The sequence below is a fragment of the Lynx canadensis genome, chromosome X (assembly GCF_007474595.2).
Source record: "Lynx canadensis isolate LIC74 chromosome X, mLynCan4.pri.v2, whole genome shotgun sequence".
Lineage (NCBI taxonomy): Eukaryota > Metazoa > Chordata > Mammalia > Carnivora > Felidae > Lynx > Lynx canadensis.
The window spans coordinates 29654111-29676354 of record NC_044321.2 but is presented as its reverse complement, the minus strand read 5'-3'; the positions used below and the strand labels follow the sequence as shown (position 1 = coordinate 29676354).

The window sequence follows — 22244 nt, the reverse complement described above, 5'->3', positions numbered from 1 at the left end:
CTCTCCCTGGAATAATTAAGCCATATAGTTTCTCTGTCTGGACTACTTTATCTTCTTTTCTTGTTCTCTACCTCTTTCTTTATTTTCCTTTCTTTCTCTCTGGATTAAGCAGCATAGTCTCTCTGCCTGGTCAATGTTTATTCCCCACCCCTGTCATTACTCTCTTTGTATGGGATAAGGCTTCTTCCATCAGCACCACCTCCACACTGTTGTTTACTTGTAGCTGGTGTTTCTCGGTTTTTTGTTGTTGTTGTTGTTGTTTGCTTGTTTGTGTTTTTTTGTTATCTATTTGTTTTTTGTTTGTTTGTTTTCCTTTTCAGGGCTACTTCAATGACAAATCAAACACACCTGGTGGAGGGTCCAAATCATCACTATGAGTAGGGAGATAAAGTAACCTAAGTCACAAAAACAGAGAGCAAGTAACACTCTCCAAAAAACACCTGAAAGTCCAGGCACAGAGAACTCCCTTCAAAATCAACAAAACAGGTCAACGCCATGACATATCATAGTGAAACTGGAAAAATACAAAGATAGAGAATTCTGAAAGCAGCTAGGGACAAACAGACCTTAACCTACAAGGGTAGACACATAAGGGTAGTAACAGACCTGTCTAATGAAACTTGGCAGGCCAGAAGGGAGTGGCTGGAAATATTCAATGTGCTGAATAGGAAAAATATGCAGCCAAGAATCCTTTCTTTATTAAAATTTTTTTTACATTTATTTATTTTTGAGAGACAGAGAGAGACAGAGCACAAGTGGAAGAGGAGCAGAGAGAGAGAGAAGGAGGCAGAGAATCGGAAGCAGGCTCCAGGCTCCAAGTTGTCAGCACAGAACCTGATGCAGGGCTCAAACTCACAAACTGTGAGATCATGACCTGAGCGGAAGTCGGACACTCAACCAACTGAGCCACCTGGGCGCCCCCAGCACCCTTTCTTAATAAAAACTCTCAAGAAAGTCAGGAGAGAAGGAATATACCTTAACATCATAAAAACCATATATGAAAGGCCCACAGCTAGTATCGTCCTCAATGAGGAAAAACAGATCAGGAACACGACAAGGATGTCTACTTTACCACTGTTGTTTAATATAGTGTTGGAAGTCATAGCCTCAGCGATCAGACAACAAAATGAAATTGAAGGCATCCAAATTGGGAAAGAAGAAGTCAAACTTTCACTTTTCAGAGATGACATGATGCTCTACATGGAAAACCTGAAAGACTCCACTGAAAAACTGCTAGAACTAATATATGAATTCAGCAAAGTCACAGGCTATAAAATCAATGTACAGAAATCTGTTGTATTTCTATACACCAATAATGAAGCAACAGAAAGAGATATCAAGGAATTGATCCCATTTACAATTGCACCAAGAAGCATAAAATACTTAGGAATAAATCTAACCAATGAGGGGAAAGATATGTACACTGAAAAATATAGAAAGCTTATGAAAGAAATTGAAGAAGACACAAAGAAATGAAAAAACATTCCATGCTCATGGATTGGAAGAGTAAATATTGTTAAAATGTTGATATTACCCAAAGCAATCTATACATTCAATTCAATCCCAATCAAAATTGCACTAACATTCTTCTCAGAGCTAGAACAAACAATCCTAAAATTTGTGTGGAACCCTAAAAGACCCGAACAGCCAAAGTAATGTTGAAAAAGAAAACGAAAGTGGAAGGCATCACAATTCCTGACTTTAGCCTCTACTACAAAGTTGTAATCATCAAGACAGTATGCTATTGGCACAAAAACAGACACATAGACCTATGGAATGGAATAGAGAACCCAGAATTGGACTCACAATTGAATGGCCAACTAATCTTCGACAAAGCAGGAAAGAGTATCCAGTAGAAAAAAGCCAAGTCTCTTTGGCAAATGGTGCTGGGAGAACTGGACAGCAACATGCAGAAGAATGAAACTAGACCACTTTCTTACACCATACACAAAAATAAACTCAAAATGGATGAAGGACCTGAATGTGCAGCAGGAAACCATCAAAGCCCTAGAGGAGAAAGCAGTCGAAAACCTTTTTGTACTAGGCCGCAGCAATTTCTTACTTGACACATCTTCAAAGGCAAGGGAATTAATAGCCAAAATGAACTATTGGGACTTCATCAAGATAAAAAGCTTCTGCACTGCAAAGGAAACAATCAACAAATCTAAAAGGCCACCGATGGAATGGGAAAAGATATTTGCAAATGACATATTGAATAAAGGGTTAGTATACAAAATCTATAAAGAACTCACCGAACTCCACACCTGAAGAAACAAATAATCAAGTGAAGAAATGGGCAGAAGATATGAATAGACACTTTTCAAAGAAGACATCCAAATGGCTAATAGACACATGAAAAGATGCTCAACATCGTTCATTATCAGGGAAATACAAATCAAAGCCAGTTTGAGATACTACCTCACACTTGTCAGAGTGACTGAAATTAACAACTCAGGACACAACAGATGTTGGTCAGGGTGTGGAGAAAGGGGAAGTCTCTTGCATTGTTGGTGGGAATGTAAACTGGTACAGCCACTCTGGAAGAGTGTGGAGATTCCTCTAAAAATTAAAGATAGAATTACCCTACAACCCAGCAATAGCACTATTAGGAAATTATCCAAAGGATACAGGAGTGATGATTCATAGGGGCACATGTACCCCAATGTTCATAGCAGTGCTATCAACAATAACCAAATTATGGAAAGAGCCCAAATGTCTATCGACTGATGAATGGATAAAGAAGATATGATATATACGTATGTGTATACACACACACACACACACACACACACACACAGACACACACGCACACACACAATGGAATACTTCTCAGCGATGAAGAAGAATGAAATCTTGCCATTTGCAACAATGTGGATGGAACTGGAGGGTATTATGCTAAGTGAAATAAGTCAGTCAGAGAAAGATATCATATGTTTTCACTCATATGCGGAAGTTGAGAAAATTAACAGAAGTCCATGGGGAAAGGGAAAGAAAATGAATAGTTACAAACAGAGATGGAGGCAAACAATAAGATACTCTTAAAAGCAGAGAACAAACTGAGGGTGGAAGGGGGGGGCAGGAAAATGGGTGATGAGCATTGAGGAGGGCACTTGTCAGGATGAGCACTGCATATTTTATATAAGTAATGAATCACAGTAATCTATTCCCGAAGCCAAGATCACACTGTATACACTGTATATTAGCTAACTTGACAATAAATTATATTAAAAAAAAGAAAAAAATAATTAAGAATAGGTCAATTAAATGATCCAGCAATTCCACATCTTAGAACATACCCAAAGGAAATGAAAACACAATATCAAAGAGATATATACACCCCCATGTTTACTGCAGCTATCATTCTCAATAGCCAAAGATATGGAGAAAACTTAAGTGCCTGTCAAAAAATTAATGGATGAAGAAGAAGTGGTATATATATACTTATACAATAAGATGTTATTCGGCCATGAGAAAGAAGGAAATCCTCTAATTTGTGACAACATGGATGAACCCTGAAGACATTATGCTAAGTGAGATAAATCAGACACAGAAAGACAAATGTAGTGTGATGTCACTTATATGTGGAATCTAAGAAAAAGCCAAACTCTTAAAACCAGTAACATTGTGGTTATCAGGGGCTGGGGGATAAGAGAGACACTGTTTAAAGGTTACAAACTGCAAGTAACAAATAAATAAGTCCTGGAGATCTAATGTACAGTATAGTGATTACTAGAAACATCAAACTTGCTAAGAGACTTGATCTTAATTATTAATTATTAATTAAATCTTAATTATTCCCAGAACAAAATAGAAATGATAATTATGTACCATGATAAGGTGCTAGCTAATGCTACAATGGCAATCATATTGCAATATATAAATGTATCAAATCAACATATTGTACACCTAAGTTACACAATTGTTATATGTCAAATATATTTCAATAAAATAACAAAAATAAATGGGTTGAGTAAAGTGTAGAGTTTTTATAGGCAATTGAAGATTAGTTGTTATCAGTATAAAAGAGACTGTTGTATCTTTAAAATGTTTTATGTAATTCTCAGGGTAACCACAAAGCAAAAATCTATGGTAGATTCACAAAAGATAAAGTGAAGAGAATCAAAGTATACCAATACAGAAGATCATAAATTCACAAAGGAAGGCAGCAAAAGAGGAAAAAATGAACAAGGGAACTAATGAACAACTATAAAACAGTAAAATGGCATTAGTAGGTTCTTATATATCAATAATTACTTTAAATATTAATGGAATGAATTCTACCATCAAAAAGGCATAAAATAGCTGGATGGATAAAAAACAAGACCCAACTACACACTATCTACCAGAAACTCACTTAAGCTTTAAGGACACACATAGGTTTAAAGTAAGGGGATGGAAAAAGACATTACAAGAAAATAAAAACCAAAGAGAAGAGAGGAAACTATACTTACATCAGTCAATTAGATTTTAAGCCAAAAACAGTAACAAGAAACAAAGAAGGTCATTATATAATGATAAAGAGGTCAATTCATCAAAAGGATATAATAATTGTAAATTTATATGCACCCAACAATGGAGCACCAAAATATATTATGCAAATACTAACATATCTGAAGAAAGAAATAGATAACAATGTAATACTGGTAGGGGACTTCAATACCCTACTTTCAACAATGGATAGATCATCCAGACAGAAAATCAGTAAGGAGATATTGGACTTGAACTATACTTTAAACTAAATAAAACTAACATATATAATATAGAACATTCCATACAACAGCAGAAGAATACACAATCTTCTCAAGTGTGCATGGAACATTTTCAAGGATAGATCATATGATACGTCACAAAACAAGTCTTAATATATTTAAGAAGATTGGAATCATATCAAATTTTTTTTGTTTTGTTCTGGCCAAACTTTTTTATTTAGTCTTCTGTAGTTGCTTGACACACAGTTAAATGGTCTTATTGGGGACAGGAAAGGTGAGGTTCTTGTAGATTCCCAAGGAAATACCAGAAAGGCAAAATATGGCCTGCATTATCCATTTGCTTTTTGGAATTTACTGGACAAGTAGCACTTTCCTTACATAAGTATCTGATTCCAGGTTTTTCATAATAAAAACATTGAGATTTTGGTTTGAAGACACTCTGAAATCCTAAGAGTAGCATACTCCCACCAGCCTTTAATAGCAAGCTTGTTTATATAAGCAGAAGGATTCACCTTTCCATTTTAGATGGCTAGATATTTATGGAAGGTCTTAGAATTACTTGCCTCATTTACTGGGAAAAATCAGATATAGCAAGTGGTCTTTTGGGACACTTTTACTTGGAAAACTACAACACAAGTATACAAATCAAGTGTTAACACATTTAACATTTGCTTGTTGAAAGTAATGCCATAAAGTCCAATAGGATTAAACAGGTTTTACTTTTATTTCCCTCACAAGAACATAAAAATTATGGTAAGGGAACTTAACAGGAAATTTTTAAAAAGTGACACATTTTTTCCTTTTAGTAGTCCTTGGGTATTTATGGCAGAAAAGGTCCCACTTTTTTGTTTGTTTCTTTTAACGGGGATTTTGGTCCAAGGTTTTGTTTGTTTTTAATATCTGCTTCTTCTTCCCCCTCTATCAGACTGGCTTCCTCCACAGTTACCACTACTAGATGCTCTGCAGCTTGAAGTGCTGTAGGAATCACATGGAAGGGGATACCTCCTTTCTATAGAAAGGGAAAGCTCTCTTTCTTGTCTGCCAACCGTATCATTTGAGTAGAGATCACTTCAGCTGCTTGAGTAACTGTCTTGACTTCCACCATATACATTATGTGAGCTGCTGTAATCATAGCGACTACTTCCACCATAAGATGGCAGGGGCCCTCGTGTAGGTAGAGCACTATGTGAGTTACCATAACTTTCATATGAATCTCTATAGGAAGCTCCACTCGGAAGATCTGAATAGTTAGGATCAGGACCATAGCCATCTCTATCACTATAGCCTCTTGATGGGTAGTTATCATGTGAACTGGAATGATGATAAACACAGTAGGTAAAATCTCTTGGTGGTGATGCATAATCCCTTGTATCACAAGAATTTGGGTAATCTCTGGTTGAATAGCTGCCTTTAGTATAATACCCAGCATCCCTTGGGGACAAACAAACACCTCTACAAGAGGGCAGGGGTTCACTTCAAGATGGGCCTTCATAACTATCTCTTCCACATTGCACAGGAGCTCTTCTTTCCACTGCACTGCTGCTGCAAACTGGTCTGAAAGGGGAATATCTTTATGAGTAGGACAGCTACTTCGTGGTGGTGATCCTTTTTACTGGAAGTGGTCCCCTGGAAGAACTTAGGTTAAAATTCATGGAATAGCCACCATCATCCATGTGCCTTCAACGTGAGGGAGGTCCCTTGGTTCTTCCACTTCCTCCTCTTCCACCTCTAAGACCTCTTGAAGGGCCTCTGCTTCTTGGAGGTAGAGGTGGTCCACATCTACCACTTTCAAATGATGGTTTAGTTGCTTCTTCTACCTTGATGGCTTTTCCAAATCTAAGGACTTTCCATTCATGTCTCTGGCTGTATCCTTAACACCTGCTGGCCTTTCAAATGTGACAAAAGCGAATCCTCTTGATTTGTTGGTTTCACCATCTTTCACCACTAGAACTTCCACTATTCATCCACATTTATCAAACAATGCTTCAAGGGCTTTCTCGTTTGTTTCTGTATTAAGATCACCAATGAGAAGTTTTCCTGGGCCACCTGCTTCAACCATTTTTTCCCCTGGTGAGAGTTGGAGGGGAGATGATGATTTCAAGCTCTTACAAGCTTGCAGGCAGGGACTTTTCAGCAGCTCAGCACTAGGGAGGGCTGCTGGTTCTAAGAACATTAGAGGGAAGCTGCTAGCACTACTGCATAACAAGGGTGAACCTCATATCAAATTTTAATTCAATAAATTAATTGGCTACCTATTTGACTTTATGACATTGCTTTCAATAAGCAAATGTTAAATGTGTTAAGACTTGTCTTGTGTACTAGTGTTGTAATTTTCCAAGTAAAAGATTAAAATTCTCCTATAACAGCATAGAAAATTTCTTCTGTTATAACACAGGAGAAAACAACATGTAGGCTTTAAATACAATACCCAACTTCATAGTTTCAGGATAGGTTATCTGATCAACAGGATATATATGGGTATGCAAAATTCCATTAACTTTTAACTCTTAATATTTGTACCCATGTTTTAAAGGAGAAATAACATTAATTTTACTGTTTTTGAAATAAATATGGAAAGAAGTTAAACATATACTCTTGACATACAATAATTAAGCATATTTTTAATGGCAATATTCCTTTAGAAGTTAAATTTATTAGAGTCTACATATAATTTACTTAATGTAATACTATCATTTTCTCATATGTACTACAATGTATAGATGTAGATTTTAGATGGAATGACCAATATACTCCTCAAAAATTATTTATTTTTATGCAGAAAAAATATGTTCAAACTTAAAACAAAATACTGAAAATGAAAATGGTCTGTCATATTATGCCAACATATGGCCATGTAAAGATATCAGGCTTCTCCTATTCTCCTATTCTGCCTATCAAGGCAATCAACAATTTCAAGTAAATTTATTTTGTGAAAGTTAGTCTTTGAATAAATATTGCATATAAGCTCTGTGGCATTTTTTCTTATGGGTGAGGTTATGGATTTATAAAGAATTATATAAATTACATTCTTTCATGGTATTCTGAGAATAATTAGGGAGATTAATTGGTCTTCCATATGTTGCTCAGGAAAGATATATTTCTTTCTTTCTTTTTAAAATATAATATATGGGGGCGCCTGGGTGGCTCAGTTGGTTAAGTGTCTGACTTGGGCCTAGGTCATGATCTCATGGTTCACCGAGTTCAAGCCCCACATCAGGCTCTGATGTGCTGACAGCTCGGAGCCTGGAGACTACTTGGGATTCTCTGTCTCCCTCTCTCTCTGTCTCTCTCTCTCTGTCTCCCTCTCAAAAATGAATAAACATTACAAAAATAAATATAGTATATGACACGTACTGTAATAACCATCCTCCAAGATGGCCCCCAGTACTTCACATTTTGGATATGTATGCCCCTTTATAGCTTCCTCCCATATTGAAGAGGTGTCCGACGGTGTGTGACTTCCAAAGTGAGGTCATAAAAGGCAGTGCAGTTTCCACCTTGCTTTCTCTTGGATTACTTCTTCTGTGAGAAGCAATTTGACAGATGGTAAAAATAACTAAAGAAGCCCATGGATAGGCAAAGTAGGGAAGAGCTGAGTCCTCCTCCCAAAAGCCAGCACTAGACATGTGAGTGAGGTACCATAGAAACAGTTTCTCTAGCTCTAGTCAATTCTTCAGATATTGGCAGCCTTGGCTGACATGTGACTGAACATCATGAGAGACCCTAAGCCAGATCCACCGTGCTAAATTGCTCTTGAGTTTTTGCCCCGCTGAAGTTTGAGGTAATGTGCACCATAGATAAATAATACACCAGAAAAAAAGAATATATGTAACATACATGTTATTATAAAACATAATAATAACATAAACACCTATAACACCACCCCCTCCCAAATTTGTAAAATAGGACATTATTAATGTAAAACATCTGTAACACCCCCCCCCCAAATTTGTAAAATAGGTCATGTGTAAAAAGTGGAGCATCCATCTCCACTTTTTTACCCTTAGGTTAGTACAGCACTTTTAAAATATTTACATTAGCTGGAGATGAGATTTAAGATGGCAGCTTGCTGGAGGACCTGGGTAGCTCAGTTGGTTAAGCATCTGACTTTTGGTTTCGGCTCAGGTCAGGATCTCACAATTCGTGTCTGTGCTGACAACTCAGAGCCTGGAGCCTGCTTTGGATTCTGTGTCTCCCTCTTTCTCTCTGCCCTTCACCTCTCATCCTCTGTCTCTCTCTCTCAAAAATAAATATTCAAAAAAATAAAAAAAATTAACTAGCTTAAAATAATCAATATGCCAAAGAGGCATATTTTGGGGTAGTATATTTTTCTCTCCCTCAGTCCAATGTAAGGCTGTTTCCCAAAGGATGTTATCTCTTATTCTTCTTGATATGCAGCCAGTGTCTTGGCTCCTCAGCCCTCAGCCTTGCAGGACCCAGTGGCGGGTATGTCTTTACCATTTGCTTGTCCTGCTCCATGGAGGTTATAATAGAAGGTCTGAGGGGTGCCTGGGTGGCTCAGTCAGTTGAGCATCCGACTTTGGCTCAGGTCATGATCTCACAGCTTGTGGGTTCAAGCCCCACGTTGGGTTCTGTGCTGACAGTGCAGAGCCTGGAGCCTACTTCGGATTCTGTGTCTCCCTCTCTCTGCCCCTAACCCACCTGCATTCTGTCTCCATCTCTCTCAAAAATAAATAAATATTTTTTTTTAAAAAAAAGAAGGTTTGACAATTGCTTTTTTAGTTTCACTATCACAAAAGTCACCCTTTTGCAACTTAGCATAGGACCAAAAACAGTCTTTTGATATCTGAGGAGATACATTTGTATGTTTCTACATTTATTTTTGACTTATGGCTGAGGTAGAAAAATGAATCTGTAAGTGCTCTTACTGCTGGGGTGTATAATTGAGAAAAGACTCTTGTAATCTGAAATATTTTCCTATCTCCAAAGAGTGTTGATGAATTACATTATACAGCCTCCAAAATTAATGGAGCTTTATTTTAATGAGTTATTAGAGATTTATAAATGCTTCTCTATATCTAGCATTTCTAAAGGTACACAGAAAATAAAGAAGCTGATACCTTAAATATGCTAGCCTTTTTTTTAATATGAAATTTTTTGTCAAATTGGTTTCCATACAACACCCAGTGCTCATCCCAAAAGGTGCCCTCCTCAATACCCATCACCCACCCTTCCCTCCCTCCCACCCCCCATCAGCCCTCAGTTTGTTCTCAGTTTTTAAGGGTCTCTTATGCTTTGGCTCTCTCCCTCTCTAACCTCTTTTTTTTTTTCTTCCCCTCCCCCAAGGACTTCTGTTAAGTTTCTCAGGATCCACATAAGAGTGAAAACATATATCTGTCTTTCTCTGTATGGTTTATTTCACTTAGCATAACACTCTCCAGTTCCATCCACGTTGCTACAAAAGGCCATATTTCATTCTTTCTCATTGCCAGGTAGTATTCCATTGTGTATATAAACCACAATTTCTTTATTCCTTCATCAGTTGATGGACATATAGGCTCTTTCCATAATTTGGCTATTGTTGAGAGTGCTGCTGGAAACATTGGGGTACAAGTGCCCCTATGCATCAGCACTCCTGTATCCCTTGGATAAATTCCTAGCAGTGCTATTGCTGGGTCATAGGGTAGGTCTATTTTTAATTTTTTGAGGAACCTCCACACTGTTTTCCAGAGCTAGCCTTTTAAGAGAAAAAATTTCTTATAGAAACTGTGAGCATGTATATGTAAGAACCCAAGCTCACATATTCAAAGAGAATCTTTGTACAAATTAGACTAGCTTCAAAACAGTTTTATGACTTCTCAGATTGTTATAAGTATTAAATATAATACAATGTATTTTATTTTTTATTATATTTAAGTCTGTTTTTTCATGAAGAGACTAATAAATCTGAAATTCATAAACCTTTTATATTGGCTTATTGATCAGAGAGCAAATTCATTTATAGACCTGATTAGGATTGTGAAAAATTTTAAACTACTATATATTCGTAATTCTGACAAAGTTCTTATGCAATGGCAATTATGTACAAAGTAGTATGGATGTCTGTACATAATTTTCTAAGATTCTTATATGGACTCATGAGTTGGTTCATCTGTTAATTGTTTTGTGTGAGATATAATTTCTTTGTGAAAAAGAAATTAAATTGGTTAAAGAGTTACTATGAGTAACTGAGACACTATTAAGTCGATAATAGCAGAAAAACACAGGTGTGTATGCAAGGTAATAGGTTGTGTTTTATTAAAAAAAGAAGGAAAGAAAGAAGTTTGTAAAATAAGGTGTCTGTGTCAAAAGGTGAATGATGATAACAAAAGAAAAAACCTGGATATATACAGAAAGTTGTGGAATTTTTGCACTAAGGGAATTTAGTCTTGGTTTATATAACTACAAATAATGGACTGAAAAGAAGAGTTGAAATGTATTATTAACATTTTGACAAATTTTGCTCAATGTTGATGAGCTAATTCACAAGATAATTTATAAAGAAGGAGCTGTGAATCTTTTAGTTGGTTTTCTCTTTGTTAAAATGACAACTGCTCTTAAAGTTTTAAGTTTTAATAAGGAGGAGTAAAAAGCTTACCTACTCTTTGTGTAATATGCTCAGAGAGCAGAAATTCAGTATCTCACTCAATTTTCAGTGCCTTGTGTTGACTTCATTGAGTTCTAGAACAGCAGTCAGCATTTTTTTTTCCTGTAAAGGGCCATATGTTAAATATTTTCGGCTTTGAGGACTATAAGGACCCTAAGATCTGTCACAACTACTCTGTCACTGTACTGAAAAAACAGCCATAGACAATATGTAGAGGGGAGGAAAAATTGCCACCCAAAAATGTGTCTCTCTGTCATGTGGATTATTTTAGGCTGATTACTTTTAAGAAACAGGAGACCCAAGAGGTTTTTCTTTTTTGCCTTTCAACTAACGAAAAGAATTTACAGAGGACCTGCTCCAGGAGAGAGCTATCACCATAGATAATGACAGTATAATATGAATTAGGTGTGGTAGACAGGGAGAAACATAGCAAAGCACGTTTGATAAAATTAGTCTCTGTGTCCCGCTGTTTCTGTACAGTCCAGCAATCATTTGTTTACCAAATATATACTCTTTTTTTTCCTTTGAATTCTCTTCCTTCCCTTTGAATCCCCTGACACCTACCCACTTCTCCTTAGCTCCGGATAGTCCATAAGTCTCAATTGCCTGATGGCGCCTGAGCTTCATATTCTTCTAGAGCTCCCATACATACAGAATTAAATTACATTTTCTTCTGCCAATCTGTCTTATGTCAATTTAATTCTTATACCAGCCAAAAGAATCTTGAAAGGTAAAGAAAAAATTTTCCTTGTCAATAGTGTAAATAATTAAGTGTGGTTGTGTTCAATAATATTTATGGGCAGTGAATTTTCATATCTCACAAAATGTTATCCCTATTTTAAATTTTTTCAAACATTTGAGGATATAAAAACCATTGTTAGCTTATGAACTGTACCCATGAACTCATGAGTAGGCCTATGGGCCATGGTTTTGCTAACCTCTGTTATAGATTATTAAAAACTAAAAGAACAAAGAGTCCTCATTTTTAAAGAGCTAAAATTATGCCAACCATTGTAACCTTTTTCTAGTTTATTTTAAAGCATTATATTACCACATGGATTAAATAGATAAGCAAATATTGTTTCTCAGGTGCTTATCATTCTACCTTAATCAAGTACCTAAATCTTTCTTGATAATTGTTTTGATTTTGTCTTCTCAGGATCAGACCTTTAACTAAAAAAATTAATATATGTATACACCTGAAAGTATCTTTGAGACTTCTCAGCAGGCTCTAGAAAATCAGAAAGAATTCTTCTTTCTCCTTATTAAAAACAACAACAAAATACTATAAAAATTTAGGTATATTTGGTATGATCCATATTTATTAACTAGTTCAATACTATTTTAAGAGATGAATAAAAAGAATAATTAAAAAAATAAAAATCTCATCCTTGCCTAAGTTAATTTTGCACATAAAATGATTTTAATATAAAAATTTAAGAGATTTTACACTTCACAGCAAAGCCCTGGGTATTTGTCAATGTACTCATTATTTATAATATTTAGCTATTCTCTTCAAATGACAATGGATTAGAATCTCATGAAATAGTATTGCATTATACACCCTAATAGCTGACTTCCATTTTGATACTCTTGATTATTGTAGTAAATTAACAACAGCCATGTATTCTCATCTATACGTGAACTTTGCTTTCCTCTGATTTTTACTTGAAGACTCAAAAGTTAGAACTCATGTATTCAAAAAAGGTCTCTGTGACTCAAGAAAAGGACTCTAACAAATATCTTAACTATTGATAAATGAAATAACAGACTCTTAACTAAAGACTGTCAAGTTTATATCACTTAGAAATCTTTCCAATGGTACTAGAGGGTTGAATTAGGTTTTCTAAGACTATTTCACAAGAAGATGACTTCATGAAAGCATATTGCTAATCCAAGGTCCAGGGGAATAAGAATTAATTACAAAGGACTGAATGAACTGATCAGAAAATTTTAATAGTGGTTATTTATTTGCAATATTGTTGATATTGTTTTAATGCTGTATCTACTGATTAATATATAAGGAATCACTTGTTCTTCCATGTAGATCACTTACCCTCAATTTAGAAGTTTTTTTATCCTTTTATAAATAGAAATGAAACATTTTAAAATGGAGTCTAATTCTCAATGAAGTCTCACAATTCAGAAATAAATATTTTCAGAGTTTTGTTATTTTTGTGGCAATATTTTCATTATTAAATAAGAATCTGTCTCCATTTTACTTCAAATTGGAAAAGTTGATTGTGCAACCAAAGGCACACTATGGTGTTCTATGTGGGAATGAACCACTTTTAATCAGGTTCAGCAAGCTCACCATTAAAGAACAAAGGCACTTCTGTCTACTAAACCCTCACAGAAAATTGGCCTGGTACCTGGCTTACAGGGCTTCAGCCTCATAAATGATGAAGTCACTTCTTGGCAGGCCAGGAAACCTCACTTATTTTGGGGACATTGAGGAAAGAGGATGTTACTAATTCTATGGATACAATAGCAAAACCTAGGGGAGAAATTTTATTTTTTTTAAAAGAAATTTTTTAAATGTTTATTTTTTTAAGAGAAAGAGACAGAGCAAGTTGGGGAGGGGCAGGGAGAGAGGGAGAGAGAAATCCCAAGCAGGCTCCAACGCATCAGCACAGAACTGATGCGGGGCTCGAACTCATGAACTGTGAGATCATGACCTGAGCTGAAACCAAGAGTCAGGTGGATGCTTAACCGACGTGAGTAAGCCAGGTGCCCCTAGGGGAGAGATTTTCTTGGGCTTAACTTCTTAGCCTAGACTTTATAGAGTCCTTTAAGTGGTTCTCGGGTTCTTCAATCTTGGATTCTTCAATAAGGTTTACAAACAAAAGGTAACAGTTTTGCTTCAGAATCTGTAAAATACTACATGATCAAGGAAGCTTATGGAGTTATTTAACACCTCTTATTGCATCAGTAAAAATAAACAGTCTAAACTATAAGCAGGCCAATATTTTTTTCCCTAATCAATATTTGGAGATTATTTATGGTCAAAACAGGGAATGCTCGACTAAATGCTCATGTCTTCCCAAAATTGCTATGTTGAAACCCTAATCCCCAATGTGATAGTATTTGGAGATGAGGCCTTTGGAAGGTAATTAGGTCATGAAAGTGGAGCATTCATGAATGGAATTAGTGCCTTTATATGACAAAACATGAAGGAGATAATCTCTTTTTCTTCCACATGAAGACACAAATAACATGGCCATCTGCAAACTAGGAAAGGGTCCTCATGAGAACCCAAACATGCTGACACCTTGATGTTGGTCTTCCTGTCAGAACTGTGAGAAATAAATGTTGTTTAAGCTATCAAGCCTTTTATTTGTTATACTTTCCTGAACTAAGACAGGGAGATTAAGAAAATTATTAAAAATGGAAAAAAGGCAGAAAAGGTGGGTAGCATGTCTTTTCAATGTTATTCTGACATTGTTCAATAAACTCACCCTAGTGAGTTATTAGAAAATTACATAATTTTCTAGGGAAATGTACCTGTGTTTGAGTTTGCTATTTACTATTTGATCAGAACCCAGACACTATAAAGTTACTTGCAAACATGTAAGTTTCTCTCTGATAGAAAAGATAATTGTGATGGTTATGGTTTGATTGCCCCATAGGACAGTAATGAGTTTTGTATCTAACCTAGCAGCCTTACTTTAAAATATTTTAGATGTTTTTCTTGCTAGACTATATAAACCCCTTTTCATGAAATGCTCTTGGAGCCAGTTTTTACCATCTTAGTAGTTTTTCTCATTAATTAATGATTTGAATAAGATGTTTATTTTAGGGGTGCCCAGGTGGCTCAGTGGGTTAAGTGTCCGACTTCAGATCAGGTCACAATCTCAAGGTCTGTAGGTACAAGCCCCGCTTCGGGCTCTGTGCCGACAGCTCAGAGCCTGGAGCCTTCTTTGGATTCTGTGTCTCCCTCTCTCTCTGCCCCTCCCCCGCTCACACTCTGTCTTTTTCTCAAAAAATGAACATTAAAAAAAATTTAATAAGAAATGTTTATTTTATATTTGTATAAATCATCTTTAACTTTCTATAAGTAATACTTTGATCCATATAAGGTAATCATGTAAGCTTGCATTTTAATATAAATATAAGAATTTATATGGGTATTCTCATAAGACTTCAATATCATAGAGAAGAAAATAAGGCCAAAATTTAGTCTCCTTTTACTTTGAATTATATTTAACTTTTCTTGTGCATACTTTAAAATAATTAGATGTGTATCCTATAATAGCAAAGAGGATGACAGGTGTTCTGAACATAGATTAAATAGTCTTAACGTTATGAACCAGGAATTGTCTTTAGAAATAACCAATCTTATTTTCCAATTACTTTCAGAAATGACAGAATAATAGTAAATCTGCCAAAGTCAAAATTGTTTTTGGTAGATATTTTCCAAAGGTAATATCATGAATACTAATGAAGCCAATGCAGCAATTTGTTATTTCAATGTATATTTAGTAGGTGACTCAAACCTCACAGGCCCCTGGGAAATGGTTTTGCACAATATCTGAATTTTTCTCCCCATAGGAGCAATACTGAAATTTTCCTCTCGACAAGGTGGATCACTAAAGACACTTGCACTTATAAATTTCCTGTGTAAAGCAGGTATACCGTATTCTGTAAGATGGAATTCTGGGGTCTTCATCAACCATTTGCTAAGACACGTGAACTAATGTAAAGCTGCTTGTAAGAGAAAAAACTGACCTTGTCAGCAGGCAAAATTATTTACAGGTGAGAAAGTATTTTTTCATTTCATGTGGATGAGAATAAGGTCTTCCGCTATCTTAATTTGAACACTCACATCTCCCCGACTCCAGCCTGTAGTCCTTAAACTGCTCAACAATTACCAACATATAACATATATCTTACTTTTTGATTTGTTAATGTTCTGTTTTCCTTAATAAAGTATAAACTTCATGAGGTCAGAGATTTTTGTTTGTACTTTGTTTTCCTGCTATAACCTATCACTTAATAAATGTGCCTGGTACAGAGCAACTGCTCAATACATATATGTTAAATAATTGAACGAAGTAGATGAATGAGTGAATGGGTGGGACTTATTTAAGTCCATTTAACACTATGATAATGTAAAAAATTTTGAAACAGGTCTAGGCATCTTTCATTTGATGTTCCCTTTTATTACATGATGAGATTCATATGTTCTGAATTTATATTTTTATGTTAGATTCATCTTGATTTTATTTTTTTATTTTACTTTAGCAAAACTTAATGTTTAATAAATGACAGAAATTGTCACCCCTTGTCATTATAATATTACCTTCTTACAAATTCAATAATTCATAAAGTTTTTTCTTTCTATTTTGGTCCTTTTTTATCTATTTTTATAGGTCCTCTCATATTCTGTTGTTAAGCAGATAAAGTATAAATTAAAAATTAATATCATCTATATCTAACTCATGAAAAATCTAGTTTTAAAAACTCTGAAATGATTGCCAAAATATTATTCATATACCTATTCTATCAAAACCCTTTGGAAAACAAAATAAGTTTAAAAGAAATAGTTTTTTCTACTTTGTATCAGTGAACAATTATGAATTTTGAATAATTAAATAATTCCCACAAAACTGTACACATTTAAGTTAATTATTATAGCAGCAGGAGTTTGGTTTTTGAATATGTGCTATAACAACATTGGTAATAGAAGTATAACATTTTCTTCTACTAAGAAAAATATAATCAAAGGTAGTTAATGTAGAAGAATCATTAAATATATATAAAAATCACATTCTGATTTCTAGGAGGCTTTGCCTTCTATGTAGTGAGATCAAATAAAATATTACCAGCACAAAAATAAGTTATTAAGTTGCATCATTTCACCATCAATACCCAGTGATCAAACACACTCATTTTCCCTCAAATATTAACTTATCAGTGTACAGTTGATAAAGTGAAACAGAAGATCTGATATTGCCAATGAATATATATTTTTGTCACCTACAGTACATATTAACATTCGAATTATTATTTTGAACTGTTAATAAAATAATAAGTAATAAAAATATTATTGGAGTTTAAATTTTAGCTCAAAGTACATAAAAAGAAAAAAAATTAAAATATTAATAGGTGGTTTCTACATGACATTTATTTTTGTACCAAAAGAGTCTTTGTCAGTTAGTCTTTAGAATCTGTAATAATTTTCTCCTTGAGAACACTGCAGATATTAAAGAGGAATTTTCAAGTTATGATGGCAGACTGATCACTAACTTGTTCTCCAACCACTGGAATAAACATTAAATCTTCCAAAAAGTTTCAGACTTTTTTTAAAAAGTTTATTTATTTATTTTGAGAGAGAGAGAAAGAGAGAGCAAGCAGGGGAGGGGCAGAGAGAGAGAGAGAGAGAGAGAGAGAGAGAGATCCACAGCAGACTATGCGCTGTCAGTGCAGAGCCCAATATGGGGCTGGATCTCACTAAACAGGAGATCATGACCTGAACCAAACCAAAAGTCGGACACTTACCAACTGAGTCACCCAGGTGTCTCAAAAGTTTCAGACTTTTAACAGCCTTGGAAACTAAGAATCTTTAATCTACAAGGCTCAAAGACATATTTTTATTTACTAAAGTATAAATGAGCTCATGAGGCAGAATGTTGTATAAGCAACAGAGATATGGAGGGAAGAGGAAACCATAAAAACTTCCATTCATCTATTTGTTAAATTGATTCATTTTACCCCTCAAAAAGAGAGGACTGTATCATCTGTCCTCCCCAATCTGCCCCATTCATGTCTCTCATTCTACAATCAGTCTCATTCTGAGATGAGAGAACTATTGGAATGATGTCCTTTGGAAAATGTAGTTATTTACCATGTCTGCTAATGAAAGAAAAAAAGAATTTCTAAGAATATCCAGAAACAGATCTCTACCTCATGGGCACATAACCAACCAGGCAGTGAAACCGATATCCTTCCTTAGATCAGAAAACTTAACACATTACAAACAGCATTACATTACAAAAGGAAAACTTACAATTACAAAATAGCAACAATAAAAACTCTTTTGCACCAGCTGTTGGGTGGGCTAATCAGTTCTCTCTTTGTTTTGAAAATTAAGTAAATAGTTCTAATAGTAATCTCATGGTTATTATAAGAACAGAGAATTCACTGATTTAGACCTGAAACTGACCTAACGACAGATTAAGTTTTATATCTTCTATTTCATAGATATCACAAGTCACAAAACAACAATCACAAAACAAAACAAAAACCCAACTTTGGGAGAAAGCTGTACCACATAAACAGAAATTAGTTTTAAGAAATTGATAATGAATTATGTTCTCAGTAACAGCGTTGAAAGCTATAAAGAAAATACCAATCATGATCAAAATTGAGTTGATTTCAAAGTCAGGAAGAAAGGAATAGAGAGTACAGTGAGATAAGGCAACATGGCAAAGATTTAATACTGCAGATTGAAATTCAGTCTTGAAAACAATGAAGCAGAATGATGGTGTTACAGAAACTGAATCCATCCTGTGGAGGACAAACCTAGGACATTTCCCCTGAACACAGAGTAACAAAAAAAGAGGAAGACAATCATCAACTACAGGATAAGACATGGAGAAGAGAGAATGAGAACATTTATCTTCCCAAGGAGATCAAAACCAAAGGGTAATGAAAAAACATCAATATAAGATATAATTTAAGAAAACATTACACAACTGAAGAGAGGTTTGACTTATAAGACAAAGTGCTTACCAAGAAAATACCTCATCTTATCCTAGTGAATTCGTAAAATATTTCAAGAAAAAAAATTAATAATTCTACACTCAAGGAGGCAGAAAATCAGTCTTACTCCAAGGCATAAAAAATGACCCTTGAAACTTCTGCAATAATAAATGCAGAAGAGAGTAAAATCCACAGTATTTGGAAAGAGAAAGAAAGTAAAAAATATTTATATGCCAGGTGGTTTGTCAGTTCTGTGTGTAGAGCAGAGAAAATGAACCACACATGTTCTCTCATAAGAAACACATGAAGATAAATTCTAGCTAGCACAAATACAGATTATTTATTAATTTAGTCATCAAATATTTAATGGTAGTGCCATTATCACAGTAGACACTATGTTAGGCATTAAGGATAAAAATGTGGGTCAAATTTCACACAGTACTAGACAGAAGGTGATACTTGTATTACACAGTGCTAGAGAGATAACCAGGAGATATGACCCAGAGAGGGAATCAAAAAGGATCCCTCAGAAAGTTTTCATTGTGTTGAAAATTAAAGAATGAGTAGTAGTAATCAGAGTCATTGGGATGAAGGGGAAGTATTGTCAGAGATCCTAAGAAGAAAGTAACCATGATATGGTCATGGAAGTGAAAGAAGCTACTGTGGCTATAAAGGAGAAAAGAGGATTATAGTGCTACATGATGCATGGGCAGTAGTAGAGACTGGAACATGCATGGCCTTATCAGCCATATTAACTTTTTTGGTCTTTATCTGAAAATCATGGGAAATCATTGACTGATTTAAGGTGTGTGTGTGTGTGTGTGTGTGTGTGTGAGTGTGTGTGTGTGCGCGCGCGCGCGCGTGTGTGTTGTCCGTGTATGAGGCACATTTTCAAATTCACATTTCTAAAAGTTCACACTGGTTGAAGTACTTAAGAATAGATTAAAAGGGGACAATTTGGATATAGGGAAGCCATCTATAACACTACTTTATTTGTGCACTACCAGAGATAATGAATTAACTCATCACGAGAAAAAGATGTACCAGACTGAAAGACTAGGTTTTTGATGTATGTGATTTATTGGACATAAATATCTTTTCACTAAGATAAAACATGTTAGAAGAGGTGTGTTCATTGTTAGGGAGAAGGCTACATGTATAGGGTGGGGAATTTTTAAGTGTTAGTATCCTTTGAGACATTTAAATGAAAATCTCAGATTTCAAGAAAGCAGCTGGATCTGGATTTCTGACGAGAGTTCTCAGAGATAATGTGTGTGTGTCATCACACCTAGGATTTATTAAAAACTTTGCAACTGGATAAGACAGAGAAAAAAGCTCACAAATACATAAGCCTGGTGAAGATGAACTGGTACTAAGCCCTGAAAGAACTTAAAATTAAACTAAGAATAAATACTTTTGTCAACATAATTAAAAATAGGATTCCTAAAAGAATATATATATAATAAATGGCTTTAATAATATAGAAGTTTCTTCCTTTCTCATCTAAAATAAGTTACATGTGTATGCAATCTAGGGCTTGATTTGGGAGTTCCAAGGTTATCATCATCCTTAGCAAGTGATATTGATTCTCAGGTTCTCCTCAGCTCCAGAATTCCTACTATAGCCCCACTTCATGTCCTTAGTCCAAGCAGGAGATGGAGGAAGAATAGAGAACATCCAGAAGACTTACCCGATTTATGCTTCAACTCACTGCTCACTCTTGGGTGCAATATCACTGGGAAATGCAGTTTTGGGCTGAACACATTGCCATCTGGAATGAAATGTGCTTTCTGTTAGTGAGAAGAGAATAGGCACTGGGCAGGCAACTGTGGGAAAATCACTCTTATACACTAATGTTTATGGTGTATATTGTTACGGACTTTCTAAATGAAATTTTGGCAAACTTTATCCAAATATTTAAATTTTTTTCTGATGGAGTGTTTTCAATTTTAGGAAGTTATTCTAATGAAACAGAGAAATTCTGTCTCAACAAGCAGACTTGGGAAGTTTACAGCTATAGTCATCCTCATATTTAGGTAGGAAACAATCCAAATGGCAAGAAGACCACTTCAAGTTGCAGGTTCTGGATATCAGCTAATTAATTCTTGAGTGGGGCATGGGATATAGTTGTGGCCTTTAAGATAATTCACATTGGCATTCCTGGTCCCATTCTTTTAATAAAAAAGGTTCAGTAATTATGTCAAACTTACGTCTTTCTTTTAAGTTTCTTTCTTTTTTGATACCTTATACCCTGGTTAGCTTTCACTCTCATTTGTCCAATGCTTTATAGTCTGGTGCCAATTAAACGTTGTATATTGACCTAGTCTGTTATCATTATTGGAAACAAGAAATCTTTGTCATTATCTAATTATATTTAATTTTGTCATTCAGAGATTTCATGTACCATTCAGTGAGAAATATGATATTTAGTCCATTCTTTGTCTTAGAAAAACCAGTTGAAATTTCTTTCTTCCTACATATGGTGGGAGAACACCAGCTATAATCAATTTGGTTCTGTAGGATCTTAATTTTCCTAAACAATTTGGCTTGCAGTAGCAAATATTGAAAAAGGTACAAGGCTACTCTTCATAAAAAGAGAATTACTTAATAGAAAAAAGAATATTATATGCATTACACTCCTATATCATTAAAATTAACTCCTAAATTAAATTAAAATTACTATATCACTTTTTATTTGTATTATAACTTTCTTGTTAAACTTCATACTAAATTTTTTATGATTATAAATAAATAGTCTTGCTTTTATTTACAGACTCAACTTGTTCAAAATAATTATAGTAGCATTTTCTGTTATGCATATATTGTTAAAACTTAGACAATGAGAATCCATTTTAACTGAGTTCATATGTGCTTGCACTATCCCATCTATCTTTGAAATCCTCCTCATTTTTGAGCAGTCATAATATATTCTAGGTCACAAGATCAACTATTATCTAAGAAGTGCTAGTTCGTTTTTACAAAGGAAGAGAAAACAGTTGTATAAAGGAAATTCTGGGCATTGGGCGCTGCATATAAGGTTTTTCCACATGAGTAAGTCTGGTAAATACGTAAGATTAATAGTGGGTCAAATTCAAGCCAGAACTAGAAAAGTCACTACTTCTAAAAAGGCCACAAGTTCACAATATATCTGGTTTTGTGTTATGAAATCTTATTTTTTGATGTGAAGTTGAGTTTATCAGTAACATGAACACTCAGACTATTAA

The 22244-nt window shown here is 34.9% G+C and overlaps 1 pseudogene; it reads right to left on the bottom strand.

Moving 5' to 3' along the window:
• Nucleotides 1–5602: 5602 nt before the first annotated feature.
• LOC115507508 lies at nt 5603–6841 on the bottom strand (annotated as a pseudogene).
• Between the last annotated feature and the right edge of the window lie 15403 nt (nt 6842–22244).